The sequence below is a fragment of the Triticum aestivum genome, chromosome 7B (genome assembly GCF_018294505.1).
Source record: "Triticum aestivum cultivar Chinese Spring chromosome 7B, IWGSC CS RefSeq v2.1, whole genome shotgun sequence".
Classification (NCBI taxonomy): Eukaryota; Viridiplantae; Streptophyta; class Magnoliopsida; order Poales; family Poaceae; genus Triticum; species Triticum aestivum.
The window spans coordinates 486,533,032-486,549,516 of record NC_057813.1 but is presented as its reverse complement, the minus strand read 5'-3'; positions in this window follow the sequence as shown (position 1 = coordinate 486,549,516).

The window sequence follows — 16,485 nt, the reverse complement described above, 5'->3', positions numbered from 1 at the left end:
CCTACCATGAGCATGCCCACTAGGTTACAAAAGTTGAAGTCATTTGAAGCATGTCCAAAAATAGACCATGTTGAATGACGGGTGTTCGAGGGCCACAAGGCTCTGTCTGAGAGCACGTTGTTTCTCGACATCGTTGAAATGTCTCCAATTTCTTTTCATGGCCTTGTATGACCAATTCGAGTCATCATGCCAAGTTACTTGGTTTTTGACAAGTTTTGCATTTTCTGGAGTTTTTTCGGTGAAAAAAGGCCGATAAATGGCCAGATGTGTCGCAACTTCCATACGGTGTCATAAATCGTTCAAACCTAGCATGGATTGCTACCATGTGCATGCCCGCCTTGCAGCAAAAGTTGGGTTCATTTCAAGAATGTCGAAAACAAGACCATGTTCAACGTAGGGTTCATCGGTAGGTTAGAAGACTCTGTGTGATAGCACAATTTTTTGACACTTTGAAATTACCCCTCTTTTCCATGGCCTTGTATGACTAATTGAAGGCACCATGCCAAGTTGTTTTTTTTTTTGACGAGTTTGGCATTTTCTGAAGTTTTCCTGATGAAAAAAAGTCGATAAATGGCTCGATATGTCGCAACATACATACAATGTCGGAAGTAGTTCAAACCAGGCATGGATGCCTGACATGAGCATGTTCACCAGCTTACAAAACTTGAGATCATTCCTTAGATTTCCAAAAATAAAATACCATGTTCAACTAAGAGTGTTTGGGTAGGCGAAAAGGGTCCGTTTGGGAGCACCTCATTTCTCGACATTCCTTAAATAACTCCAAATTTTTTCATGGTCGTGTATGACCAATTTAAGCAACCATGCCAAGTTGTTTGGGTTTTCGACAAGTTTTATATTTTATTATTATTTTCTCCTAAAAATCCGATAAATGACCAGGCATAGATGTCTATCATGGCCATGCACACCTACTTGCAAAAGTTGGCATCATTTGAAGGATGTCCAAAATTTTGATGGTGTCCGGGTAGGGCGAAAAGCGTCCGTCTGAAAGCACGTTATTATTCGACATCCGTTAAATGGAATTCCAGAATATTTTTTAAAATTGTAAACTATATTTGAAACAAGAACATTTTTGGTATTTCAAACAATATTTTAAAATTTGAAACAGGTTCCAAAAAGAATAATAAAGTTCAAAAAAAAGAACAATGAATTAACGAAAACAGAATTTGTCACTATTTCGCATTATATGGACATGGACCGAATATAAAATATCGAAGCAGTGTGACTAAAGCAAGTTTATGAATATTAGGGAAGCATATTTTCTATGAAACCGAATCACACTAGATCGAAGCAAAGTTCAGTGGTGTCGGAAGTAACGACGTTCGAGTAACACCGGAACTAAAATATGGTTCTTGACGGAAAATATTAAAAAATTGATACAACATTTTGTTTCTAAATAAACAAAAAAATAAATTGTTACATTGGACATAAAAGTTTATTCGCTCGAAGCAAATTTAACATGTACGGGAAGCTAACTTTAATAGGAAAAGAAACAAAATTTCATCTGGTATAAAATAAAAGAATACGTCGTCGCTTGATTTGTGGGTCTGATTAGTTTGAGAAACAGAATTACATGGAAACAAAGATGGACCAACGTTACCCCGCAAAAAAAAAAGATGGACCAACGTTCCATTCCAACTAACCGTGGTTTTCGGGACCAATTAATTTAGGAAGCAGATTAGGCGGGACCAATTAATTGCTTGAAGCAGATTCTAAGGAAACTAGCTGGAGAAAGACCCGGCGAGGTTCAGATTAATCCAACGGACAGAAGCAACTTCGTCGTGCCATGTTGGGCTAGCCTGACATTGCGATTCCGTATATATTTCGTGCTTTTGGGCCGGTCGCTGCCCTATCGTCCTATTTGCCCTATTACGACCGTCAGATCCGGGTCCTTTTCCTTCCTCCCCTTGTCAAAGCGCGTGATTTGGAAACAAAAAAGAAATCCTCCATGTTCGCCGGCCGCCGCGTTCGTCCCCCTTGCAACCCACGCTCGCCGGCGACCCCAAGCCACCCATGCCCGCCGTTTTGCCGCTCCTGCTCGCCGACCACCCATGTCGACCACGCTCGTCCCCGGTGGGTGACTGCAGCTCACCCACCGGCCGGTTCCAGCTCACACCCATTGTGGTTGCAGCATCTCCACGCATCACCGCCTCCGCTCGTCGCCGTCGTCCGCTTAGACCATCATGTTCCCTTGCAAAAAAGAAAATCTCAGCCAAAGCAAAAAATCTATTGATTTTGCCTGCAGTAGCAAAAACACATGCGGGTTGTAGCAAAAATTATCCATGTTTCCGGCAATAACACATCGCCGCCGCCGGTCATAGCAAGAACTCTCACCTGCCCATCCAGCAAAAAATCTTGCTGGTTCCAGCAATTTTTTTGCCAGTTTCAGCAAAAACGAACTCGACGCCGTCCGGTTCTAGCACCCGCCAAAAGTGGTTGCAGCTTTTCTACCGTCTGGTTCCAGCAATAAAAATCTCTAGTTGCAATATCGGAGCTCGTCATCTTCACCGCTGGCCGTGCTAGTTGCAGCACGCGTCGAGCCGGGACTCTGGTTCCAGCATCTCTAGAGCCCCCCTCCCCTCCCCCCGGTCTCCCCCGCCAATAGCTGCTGGTTGCGACAAACAATGGCCGCCGATGAGGGGAGCTTGTGGTGGTTCGTGAGCAGCATAGAGGAGAGAAAATCGTGGATCTGGAGAGCAGAGGATGCCGCGGCTGGAGGTTGAAGAAAAGCCAAAAGTTCGGCCGGAGGGAAAGGATAAGGATAGGAGTGGGGGCGGTTGTGTGAGGTCCACCACGTACACATGTCTTATGCGGGGGGTTGTTTCGTGGGCATTGGAGCCAGCGTGGCTCGCGAGCCGGCCGAAAGTTCGGCCAGTCTGCCGGCTTGCAACGTTTACCTTTCTAATATCACTAGTTGCAGCATAGGGAAGTGGTAAAAGGTGTAATCAGGAATTTCCTATCGGACGCTCGTTGCGTCAAATTATCTCCCTTTCGCATAGACCTGGTGATCAGGCGATGTCATGGGCTGGCCCACTTAATGTCTTTGCAGCGTTTCCGGTTGGGAACCTTCTAGAGTTTCCTAGACACTTTTTTTTCTGGTTTTTGGAATCTTCTAGAAGGTTCCTGAACCGGCCTTTTCTTTTTTAGTTTCTTTTTCGTTTTTCTTTTTCCTACTTCTCTTCTTTTCCATTTTTTCTTTTCAATTTTCTGTTTCTTTCTTTTTCCTTTTTTTCCTTTTTCTTTTTCCTTTATTCTTTTCAAGTTTATTTTTCTTTTTCATCTTTTTTCAAAAATTTCAAATATTATTCAGAATTTCAAAAAAAATTCGTGGTTTTCAAATTTTGTTCATAAATTTGAAAAAAAAATCGTGTTTCAAAAAATGTTCTTGGTTTCAAAAAATTTGTTCCGAATTTCAAAAAATGTTCTTGTTTTTCAAATTTTATTCACAAATTCAAAAAATGTTCCTGTTTTTCAAAATTTGTTTATGAATTCAAAAATGTTCGTGTTACAAAAAATTTCTTCTGAATTTCAAAAAATGTTCTGTTTTCCAAATTTTGTTCACAAATTCAAAAAATATTCGGGAGTTTCAAGAAATGTTCGTGGTTTTCAAAAGTTGTTCAGAATTTCAAAATAAGTCAAGAAAAATTGTTGCTCTTTTTTCCCCTGTTTTTTTTCTTTTTTCCTAGTTCTGTTTCCTTTTCTTTGTTTTTTCTGTTATCTTTTTTCTTTTTTTGTTTCTCTGTTTGTTTTCTCTTTTGTTCTACTTTTTTCATTAATATGTTCAAAATTTGTTCGCGTTTCTAAAAATTGTTCAGAAGTTTCAAATATTATTTCGCAAAATTGAAAAAATGTTCCTGTTTTCGCAAAAAAATGTTTAGAAAATGAAAAAAATGTGCAAAGTAATTGAAATTTGTTTGCCTTTCCAACAAGTGCCAGGGTTTTTTCAAATAATAGATTGTATTTTTTATAAAAAAATGTTCGTGTTTCAAAAAAATTGTTCAACAATTTAAAAAATGTGCTGGAATTCAAATTTTTGTTCACATATTCAAGAAATGTTTGTGCTTTAAAGTTTTTTCGGTATTTTCAAAATTGTTCGCTGTGTTCTCAAATTTAAAAAATGTTCTTGCTTTAGAAAAAAATTCAGAAAATCAAAAATTATTCACAAATTAAAAAATGCTCAAATTTTAAAAATAATTATACGGGAATTTGAAAATGTTCTTGATTTTAGCTTGGAATGTTTTGTTTTCCAAATTTTCATAAATTTTTGAAAAATATTTGTGACTTCCAAAAATATTCAGAAATTCAAAATAGTTCACATTTAAACAAAATGTTCTTGTTTTTTAGCTTGGAATGTTTTTCTTCAAATTTTCACAACTTTTCAAAAAGTGTTCAGGATATAAAAAATTGTTCAAAAATTTAAAATTGTTCTACTTTCAAAATTTGTTCGCAAATTCATAAAATGTTCATGTTTTAAAGAAAATTTAGGGAGTTTCAAAATATGTTCATGTTTCCAATTTTTGTTCTGTAATTTTTAAAAATGTTCGCACTTCATAAAAGTTGTTCATGATTTTCAAAAAATGTTTTCTTTTTTCGAAAATGTTTCTATTCTTCAAATTGGTTCACAAATTTGGATAGTGTTCGCGTTTTCAGAACACAATGTTTTTCCAAAAAAACCTTACTTTCTGAAAGCCCAAATAATTTGGATCTGCACTACGAGTTAGTTCTTTATGATTTCGCTCTGCAACATGATCGGTAATCACCGGTAGCTCAACTTAAAGCGCGTGTTTCCGCTGTTGGTCACTACATTCATGGGCCGGCCCATTCGGAGACCCGCCTGTGCGAAACGCCATCTCTTCGCCGCAGAGAGCGGCATATAGGAGGTGATTTCCTATTAGCCGCTCATTGCGTCGAACTGTCGACGCATGTTTCCGCTGTTGGTCACTACATTCATGGGCCGGCCCATTTGGAGACCCGCCTGTGCGAAACGCCGTCTCTTCGCCGCAGAGAACGGCATATAGGAGGTGATTTCCTATTTGCCGCTCGTTGCATTGAACTGTCGACGCAACGCACAGGCGAGCCACCCGCGCGCAGAATCTGAGCCGGCCCAGTCACAACGTGAGCAGTGGGCGCCGACCGGTTTTGGGAACCTTCTAGATGGTTCCCAGAACCGGGTTCTTCTTTTCTCTTTTCTTCTACAGGTTTTTTCGTTTTTTTGCCTTTTTTTCTTTTTTTTCTTTTTACTTTTCTTTGTTCTTTTTGTTTTCTTTTTTGGTTCTAATTTTCTTTTTTTCCTGTTTAACGTTTATTTTTCTTTTCAAGCTTCTTCTAATTTCTATAATGATTATTTGGAATTAGAAAAAAAAACCTGTTTTCAAAAATTGTTCACATATTTAAAATAATGTTCGTAGTTTCAAAATTGTGTTCACGTATTTAACAAATATCTGTGTTTTCAAAAATTTTGTTCACAATTATTTTTTTTGGAAAATTCCAAAAAATTTGTTCATGTTTTAAATTTTGTTTGCAATTTCAAAAACTGTTTGTTTGTATTTTTACAAGAAGTGTAGAGTTTCAAATTTTGTTTGGTTCCTAAAGATGGTTCAATTTTTCAAAATTGTTTCAGAATTTCTAAATATGTTCATGTTTCCATAATTGGTTCAAATTTGTGATTCTCAGAAAATGTTCTAAACTTTAAGAAATGCTCTCGTTTGATAATTTGTTCAGAAGTCCAAAAATGTTCATCGTCTCTAAATTTGTTCTCGAATTCAAAAATGTCCCCTTTTTTGAAAATTTGTTCACAGATTCAAAAATGTTCCGCTTCTCAAAATTTGTTCACAAATACAAAAAAGTCCCTTTTTTGAAAAAAATTTCGCAAATTCAAAAATTGTTCACAAATTGCCAAAACTTGTTCGTGATTATCAAACATGTTCGGGATTTTTATTTTTTTTTTCAATTTGAAAGATTTGTTCACAAATTCTGAAAGAATGTTGATGTTTTTAAGTTTTTTACAAATTCAAAAGTTGTTCACATTTTTTGAAAACTTGTTCGCCTTTATCAAAACTGGTCATAATTTTTAGAAATGTTCGGGGTTTTCAAAATTTGTCCACAACTACAAAAATTGTTCCTGTTTTTAAAATTTAGTTACAAATCCAAAATTTTCTTCACATTCTTTGAAAACTCGTGTATGTGTTTCTAAAAACATTCGCAAGTTTTTTAAAAAATATTCAGAATTTTCAAAAAATAATTAAAAACAAGAAAAGATAAGCCAATCGACCGCTGTTGCTAGTTCTAAATTATTCGCGTGGTCTTCTAACCACAAGCACGGAGTTGGCGTAGTGGCTAGCTACATGCCTCCACTAGATAGTGGTTGCGTGCTTGAATCCTAGCAGATACACTTTCTTTTGTCTCATTTTTTACACCTCCCGGCCTGCATGGGCCGGCCCAGTCCGAGCAGTGCCTCGTGTGGAGCCTCGACAATTTGCCGCAGAATGCGGCAGATAGGAGGTCTCCTATAGGAGATCCCGTGTAATCAGGAGGTCGAGGTTAGGAGTTCGATTCCTTATGCAAGTTCCTCATGATTCTTACTTCACACTTTTAAATAGCAATAGGCCTCGCGCCCGGTGGGCCGACCTAGTTGTGCGCCGTATCAGCGCGTTCGGTCGTACGCAGGCCACGTAGACTTCCGGCCCACAAGTTTGCCGCATAGCTTAGCAAAAGTATTCGCCAAGATGCTTGCCAACAGAGCTCGACTGAGACTGAAGGAAATCGTCATGACGAATCAGTCCGCTTTCATCATGGGGTGTAGCTACTGTTCCTGCTCGTGCGGCAAGTGGCGCGGAAGATCCATACCAGGAAAGAGAAAGGTGTGTTCCTCAAGTTAGACATTTCTCGTGCCTTCGATTCCCTCTCCTGACCTTTTCTCTTTGAGGTACTACGCCAGAAAGGTTTCGGCTCAGCTTGGTTAAGATGGATAGCTATCCTGTTGCAAACGACGTCCACTAAGATCTTGATTAATGGATCACCGGGGAGAAGCTTTGTTCACGCTTGCGGTTTACGGCAGTGCTCTTTGTTATTGCTATGGTAGCTTTGTCGGCACTCTTCTCTAAGGCCATGGAGGAAGGGGATGTTAGCTCGTTCAATGGGGTCTCAGCTACTCAACACCTCTCAATCTACGCTAACGGCCGACCACATCGGACCTCAATTTCATTCGATCTGCCCTGCACATCTTTGGAGAGGCCTCGGGTCTGCGTGTGAACTACATGCAGTCCTCTGTGATCCTCACACATGGCTCGGGGATCGACAGCAATCAGGTGGTCAGAATTCTGCAATGCACCTTGGCTCCTTCCCTTGTAAGTATTCGGGGTTTCAACTGGCCTTCTCCAATCTCTCCAAGTAAGACTGGCAGCCGCTCCTTGATCAAGTTAGGCATCTTGTATCGGCATGGCTGCATGGTTAATCCATAGATCGGGCAGGCCGATTCTTATCAAATCGGTGATTGCGCCGACACCGATCCACCACCTAATGATCATGGAAGCGCCACAATGGGTTTTCGAGGATACTGACAGTTGGCTTCGGTCCTTCTTTTGGGCCAGCAAAGATAAGTCACACGGAGGGCAATGCTTGGTCGCTTGGAACTCCATCTGTCGCCCTTACTACTTTGGTGGATTGGGAGTGAAGAACTTGCATCTTCAGGCAATTGCTTTGAGGGTGCATTGGGAGTGGCTGCGGAGAACAGATGATGCGAGGCCTTGGCAGGTACTGAAGCTTATCATGGACGAGGATGCCAAGCAGGTGTTTGCTAGTCTAGTATCAATCTCGACAGACAACGGCAAGAAGGTTCTATTCTGTCGCGACAGGTGGATTAACGGACGCACGAAGGCTGAAATCACCCCGGCCATTTCGAGCACGGTACCCACACATACCCAGAACCTACGATCAGTTTTCCAAGCAAAGTCTCTTTTACTGGTTCAGGTAGCTACCGGTGAAGCATCGACCGGTCATTTTGCTCGTGATTTCGTGCTGTGGTGTCCCACATCGTGGCAGCTAATGTTTTTATATAGTCAAATCAATGTCAGATGAATAGTGTCCGTGTCAATACTTTTTGCAGTGGGATGTACGTATGCATGCAATGTCTCTCCCCTCTCCCTCTTCCAAACAGATCCATGCATTTTATTTTTGTTTACATATTTGGATGGCCAATATTTTTTACAGTAATGCTCTATGATTTAATTTTTTCATATATTCAAATTCCTGAACATAAAATCTTTAGAATAAGACCAATCTTGAATATATTTAAACTAGTTTAATTTTTACTATTTCAATCATATCAAAATATTAATTTCACTCATTTCAAATTTGAATTTTCAAAATAATTGAAAGCACTTTTCTGAATATAGTTTTCTTAAGTTGTTGAAACCAGTTTGTGTGAAATTGATTAATTCAAATACATTGTACCAGAAAACTATGAGATGTGAGATTTCAAATCTATGAAATTGAATGATTCATTGTGTGAAATCGAACATAGTGAAATATAGTGAAACTTATTTGAATTTTATGGAAATCATTTTTTTTGAACATAGTGAAATTGGATATATTTTTGTGTAATTATAATGTAACTTTTCATTGAAATTAGTGAAATATGTTTTTTGAAATGAGTGAAATCATTTGAAATAAGTGAAATTGGTTGTTTCAAATGAGTGAAATCTGGTTAAAATTTGAGTGAAATATGTTTTTTCAAATGAGTGGAACTGAGTGTGAAAATATGTTATTCCGGTGTGTGAAAAGATGTCAAATTTGTTATTTACAAAATGTGAAACTTACATTTGTCGACATGTGAAAGTTATTTCACTCAACTTATTTAAATTTTAGGGAAATCATTTGTTGGAACTGAGTGAAATTGGATTTTGAATGTAATGGAAAGATAACAAATCATTGGAATGTCAAATGACTGAGAATTATTTTTGAAATGAGTGAGATCTTTTGAAATTAGTGAAATCTATTATCTAAAATGAGTGAAATCATTTGAAATTAGCGATTTTTTATATAAGTGAAATATATGTTTTGAATTGCGTGAAATCCGTTTTTTGAAATCAGTGAAATTAAAACTAGTTCAAATGTATCCAAAATTGCTCTTGTTCTGAAGATCTTCTCACTATGAATTCAAATATATATAAAATATCAAAAAATGAAGTTTTGATTCAAAAAATATCTATCATCCAAATTTTCACAATGAAATTAAATGAAAGTCTTTTGATGGGGGAGAAAGATTATTTTATCATATGCATGCAGGTGGTCTTCTCTCCATCCTTTCTCTCTGCTGACATAAAGCTGACAAGAGCAAAAAAACCACAAGTATTCCTATGTATTTCAATTCATCCTTTTATACACAAAACAAGGGCCCAGATCCCTAAAAGCTCTCCAACGGTTGATGCTCCACCGGTACCTCCCCTCATCGGTAAAAAAACTTAGTCGGTTTTCCAACCCCTAGGAAGCCATCGCTGGGTGCTGGCCATAGCAGGTGATTTGAGCTTCACGATGCAGATGCAGCTGTATATCCTGCAGCATGCCGTGTCTTTGGTTCAGAGGGAGGAGGACCGCCCAGACATCTTCTCTTGGCCTAGTGATGCCTCGGGTGCCTACACGACCAAATCGACCTATAAGCGGCTGTCTCTTGGCCTCACCTACTTCGAGCCGGCCAGCCTCATCCGGAAATGCTGGACACCTCTTAAGCGCAAAATATTCACGTGGTTAGCTGCTCAATACTGGGTCTGGACCAGCGACCGACGTGGGCGACATGGGCTACAGAACCAGACTTCTACATGTTGCACATGCTTGCAAGACGTGGACAAGGTGGACCACATTGTGTTTCAATGCGGCTTTGCACGGGAGGTGTGACATCTGATCTTTCTACACTTTAGGACGGACATCAGCATACCTTCACCACAAGATACTCTCGTGCACTGGTGGGAGGCGGCAAGAAGCACCTTGCAGAGTAGATTCAGACGAGGGTTCGACTCCTTATTCAACCTCACCGCTTGGCCGTTATGGAAACAATGGAATGCTCAAGTCTTTGGGAGAATTCAACAACAATTGAACCCAGCACAAGTCCTAAACAGAATAGTCGAGGAGATAGACGAGTGGAAGTTGGCCGGAGCATGTGGCTTAGATCGTTTACGGAGAGTATGGTTCTGGTATTTTCGTTGGTGTAGATGTGGGTGTGTGATCGACGCCTTGCTCGCATTGCGTTTCGATCTTCTTGTGAATGTCTTGCTTTCTTCTGTACGCCGATAAGTGTCACACGTGTGGGCGTTAGGGAGTCCGTCCACACATTTTGTGTGATGTATAATAGGAAAAGCCCACACACATACATGTGATGTATAATAGGAACAGCCCACACATTTCTCTCTCCAGATCCCTCTCACACGCGTGCGTGTGGGCGAAGTTGATAACGCCCACACGCCCGTATGTCAGGCCTCGTACCTCCTGGTCCCGCACGCCACGCGTGACGGTCACCGCACGCCCTCGTCCATGTTCGTTTAACTGCAGTTGCCACGTTGCTGAACTACGATTGCCATGTTCGTTCAACTGCAGTTGCCATGGTTGCTCATCTGCAGTTGCCATTTATGGTCTGATCTAATGTAGTTGCCATGATTTCATAATTTTAGGAGTTGCTACATACTAACACTAGGCAGTTAAGAGAGTTGTCATGTGCTCACAAGCATGCTAGGGCAGTTGCCATGTTAAAGAAAAGTTGCCATCTGCTTACGTGCATGTTAGGGAAGTTGCCATGTAGCACGCAAAAACACATGACAACTCGGTAAAAAAGAGTTGCCATCTGCTTACGTGCACACTAGGAAGTTGCCGTGTACCCTGCAAAACACATGGCAACTCGGGTACAAAGAGAGTTGCCACCTGCTTATAAAACACACTAGGGGCAGTTGCCATGTGCACTGCAAAACACATGGCAACTAGCAGCTTGGGTCTGGGAGAGGAGACGGACATGTGGGCGAGATAGCAAATGCCCACACACTAACCCTTGTGTGTGCGTGCAAAGTGGCGTGTGGGCGAACTGCTGAACGCACACACCCCAGTCCCTCCTGTGTGGTGAAACGACCGTGTGGGCGACCGGGTGAACGCCCACACACCAGGCCAGTCCTATTTGGCACTAGAAACATGCTAAGATTCGTGCGCTCACGAACGGACGCGGATCCACGCGTGTGGGCGAGATGCAAACGCCCACACGTGTGGGCGTTAACATTTCCGTAAAAATAAGGTATGCCTTTGGCATTCTCTCAAAAAAATATAATTATATGTTGCTGTGCTAGCTAGCGAGTTTTATCTGCCCCCGTGGATGCAGATTTCAGAATATATTCAGCTTTTCAGTATGCTAGCTTGCAAGTTGCAATGTACCACAACGCTAGCTTTTTTCTTTTTGCGGGTGCACAAAGCTAGCTATTAGCTGACCGGTCTATTCCATCTGGAACGTGTCTGATTTCCAACGAAACAATTTGTGTCAGTTTTCCTTTCTATTGGTTTTAGTTGCGGGAATTCTCACCGAGAGAATTTATCTAGGCCGGTCCTCGGACGGCAAGAATGCCTCGATGACTACCATGCCCAGTGGCAACAGGGCGATGGACTTCTCTGGCGATACCTGTGGTGGGTGTGGACTTGCTCTGGTCCGGCTACACCGTACTATGTTGGATGACGTGAATGCGTGGTGCCCGAGTTGAGGATGGATCACTGTTTCTACTCTAGACAACGTGGACGGCTGGGATTGATCACGTTTGTCGTGAATAATGTGGCTGTCATCAGCGATTATCTATATCTATATCTATATAGATATATATATAAATAAATATAATATATATATAAATATAATATATATAAAATATATATATATAATATAATATATATATTATATATAAGTATATATATATTTTATTTATTTATTTATTATATATATATATATTAAATAAAGGGAATTGGTATTCTTGGTTTGGCTCCGCTTTGTTTCGTCCCGTGGACATATATTTGTGCAAACCAAGGAAACAGGACGTATAAAACCCTAAAGTTTATCCGAATTGACCCGCAGTCCACCGTAGCCCAGCATATAAGTGAAAAAAAAAACGTTTCCTACAAGCCTTACAGGAACGCGAGGATTTTCTCTGCCGCCGCGCCCCCGCCCCCGCCCCCGGCTCCGCGGACTCGCTCCGCCGTGCCGTGCCGAATCTGTACGAGATCGACATGATCCGCCACATCTCACGCCTCGGGAGCAGAGAGACACAAAGAAACAGCTGGTACAGGCGGGAAAGGAACCAAAAAGACAGACACCGGCGGCCAACCGAAGCTCAATGACTACCTGAAGACCTGTGGCAAGAGCGGCGGGGGTGGCCTGCAGAGCAGGGCAGAGAGATGGACAACGACTTCGTGGATAGCTAGGCCGAGGAAGCTGCGTGGCGCACGCGGCGGACGAACGGGCGCTCATCTCGTCATCCTCCTCCTGCTCTGAGCAGGGCAGAGAGATGGAAGACGGCTTGGCGGAGAGCTGGGCTGAGGCAGGTGCGTGGAAGCTGCGTGGCGCACGCGGCGGACGAACGGGCGCTCATCTCGGTCATCCTCCTCCTGCTCTGAGCAGGGCAGAGAGATGGAAGATGGCTTGGCGGAGAGCTGGGCTGAGGCAGGTGCGTGGCCCACGCTGCGGACGAAAGAGCGCCCGTCTCGGTCGTCATCCTCCCGATGGCAAGCGAGGTAGGAGGCAGCGCTTGGCGATCTGGGCGGCGGATCCGGCTGCTCCAGCATGGATCCAGTGGCGGGGCGGAGCAGATCAGGCGAGGCGGTGGCGGAGGCTCGAGACGGAGAAGTGGCCGGAGGCGGCCAGATCCAAGACTAGGTGTTGCGTTGTCCATGACGGCGCCCCCTAGAGAGAGAAGAAGATGGAGGGGGAGAAGGTAAAGTTGAGAGAGAGGATAGGCTGCTCGGGGCGCAGAGGAGCTCCCCGGCGCGGTTGGAGCAGATGGATTTGCTTTGTGAAGAAGGGGGAAAGAGGCAGTAGAAACGAGAACGAGGATAAGATAGGCTGCATAGTGCGTTCACAATGGACGTGTGGCACAGGCAGAACTGATTCCTTCAGGAGTACGCCGACGTGTACATATATTCTCATACCTTTGTTCTCCAAACACGTTACTGTTGGACACAATACATAATTTGTCATTAATTTAATCCCTTTACCTAGTACGTACAAGAGCAGGTTAAACAGACAAATGGTTTTCTTCATAAGCATGCAGTATAGATTCACACAGGAGCAGATTGATAGCACCCATCCTTGTATAATTAGCATGCAAAGGAAAACATCACGAAACCAGCGAGAACCATCTACAATACTAGTGACGGCAGAGTAGCAATACAGACAAATTAACATAAAGATACTGAATCTACCGAACACACACGACATGGCTGAAAACACTAGCAGCAGGAACAAAAAGACAGTCTAAAGCACTAGATAAACCTGATGGAGAATCGGCTAGAGCATGGACAGATTTATCTTATACTAGTAATGATCAAATGCAACTTACAGTCTAGAGTCGGTGCACTTGGTGTTCGTGGATGGAGTTTGTCGGAGACGATCTCGTAGAGGAAGCAGCGGTGGCGGAGACGATGTCGACGAGGACGTCGAGGAAGCAGCGGTCGCCGGAGACGATGTTGTCGAGGACGTCGACGAAGCAGCCCTCGCCGGAGATGATGATGTCGAGGACGTCGAAGGAGCGGTCGCGCGGACGCTGCCCAGAAAACTCTAGACCGCCCCCGTGCAGGGTCGAAGGATGCGGCCGGAGTCACGGAGACACCGCTCGCCGGGCTGCCGTTGCACGACGGACAGCACGGCCGGCTTCGTTCCGACGGCAGCTCAGCACTTGTGATATGTGAGAAAGGAGATGAAGATGTGTTGTGTATTTCTCCCGATGCTCTCTACCATTTATAGAGATCAGGAAGGAAGCAGTCCAACGAGCAACGTTTCAATGAAACGTCTTGCCGAGCGAAGCGCGGTGCACTCGTTGGAACCAGGAGAATCGGGAGGAACAGCAGGATAATGCTCACGTCCTAGCAGAGGACTCGGGAAGGAGTTGCAGCTTGCCGAACGGCCAGCAACGTGTGTGCATGAAGTTTCAGTTTGTTACGTGACAGGATATGCCCAAAGCATCAGACTTGGAATTCTCTGAACCGATGCATTATTTCCAACAGTCCCCACCAATTCCAATGTCAGGTGCCAGAGCTAGAAGAAATAGAGATCATACCACAATGCTGTTTATATATTAACTTTTCAACGATAGTCCCTTTTCGGGTTGAACTAACGTCTAGAACTTGGAGTTTCACTCACTCGCAACTAGACAATGGACGAGACCTTGAATTGCTAGCTTTCTGCGACTAAGTTTCCCTTCAAGACTTTGCTAATACTGGGCCGCCAAGAACTAGGCCTCTGGTTGGAGCTTTAACGGTCATGCTCGTGTGTTTATTCGTGAGCTTTATAGAGAGTTCCCAAGTCTCATAGACTACGACCTCATAGTCAGGCTCATATAGGTGTGCCTTTTCGAGTGTACCCCGTAGGACAGTACCTCGCCTTTGTAAAGGACCTCAAAGCACATTAAGACATAAGTCATCCTACCATACAGTATGAGAGTACCGCATCTCCAACGGGAATGGGTTTTAGAATTGCACTCTCCAATTACACCGACAACTTGTTTTTCCCATTACCTACTTCACGGGATCTCCGATCACATAGGATGGGTTACCGCTGCAGTGTAACTCACATGGGTCTCATTCTCATTTCCCTTGATGCATTTTCAATCACATTTCGTGATAAACCCTTAGTAAAGGGATCCGCCAGATTTTTCGAGGTGTGGACATAGTCCACAACGATTACTCCAGAGTTTCTTAATTTTCTGACGGATTTCAGGCATCGTTTCACATGCCTTCTGGATTTCATATTGTCCTTTGTACTTTTAACCTTTGTGAGAACTGTTTGGTTATCACAGTACATGAGGACAGCCGGAATAGGCTTCTCGCCTACTGGTAAATCCATTAAGAGCTCACGTAGCCACTCCGCCTCAACAGTGGCCGTGTCAAGTGCTACTAATTCTGCCTCCATGGTTGATCTTGTTATAATAGTTTGTTTACAAGATCTCCATGAGACAGCACCACCACCAAGGGTGAATAAATATCCACTTGTGGCTTTGATCTCATCCGCGTCTGAGATCCAGTTAGAGTCACTATACCCTTCAAGTACCGCTGGGTACCCAGTATAGTGAATCCCATAAGACATGGTTCCCTTCAAGTATCTCAATACACGCTCAAGTGTTGTCCAATGATCATTTCCCGGTTTAGAAGTATACCGGCTTAATTTACTAACAGCATATGAGATGTCGGGTCTAGTGGCACTAGCCAGATACATAAGAGATCCTATAATTTGGGAGTATCTCAATTGATCCTTCCCTTGTCCATCATGCTTTCTAAGCTTTAGACTAGGGTCATAAGGTGTGGGAGCCTCTTTGCAATCCATAAACCCAAAGCGGGTTAGGACTTTCTCCACATAATGAGACTGCGTAAGAGCAATCCCATTCTCACCCTTGATCAATTTAATGTTTAGAATTACATCAGCCTCTCCCAAATCCTTCATGTCAAAACACTAGGATAAAAATGACTTTAAGTCTTTTACAACAGCAATGCTTGTTCCAAAGATGAGTATATCATCAACATACAAGCATAAAATCACACCCTCACCCCCACCAAATCTGTAGTAAACACATTTATCGGCTTCATTTACAACAAAGCCTGCGGATGTCAAGGTTTTTTCAAACTTCTCGTGCCATTGCTTTGGCACTTGCTTGAGGCCATACAAAGATTTCATCAACTTACACACCTTGCCTTCTTGTCCGGGTACTACAAAACCATCGGGCTGCTCCATATAGATCTCCTCATCTAGCTCGCCATTAAGGAAAGCCGTCTTCACGTCCATTTGATGAATGTGGAAACCATATGAGGCAGCCAATGACAACAGCACCCGGATAGTGGTTAATCTCGCAACGGGTGAGTAAGTGTCAAAGAAATCCTCGCCTTCTTTTTGGGTATACCCCTTTGCCACAAGCCTTGCCTTGTACTTTTCAATAGTACCGTCGGGCCTAAGCTTTTTCTTAAAGATCCATTTACATCCAATTGGTTTGCAACAAATGGACGGTCAGTGATCTCCCAAGTCCCATTTGCAATGATGGAATCCATCTCGCTACGGACTGCGTCCTTCCAGTACTCTGCATCAGAAGATGCATATGCCTCTGAAATGGACTTTGGCACATCATCCACGAGATACACAATGAAGTCATCACCAAAGGATTTTTCAATCCTTGGTCTCTTACTCCTTCGTGGAGCCACTTCACTATCATTCTCCACATGCGTGTGTTCACAATTTTCATGAGTGGGTAGTTC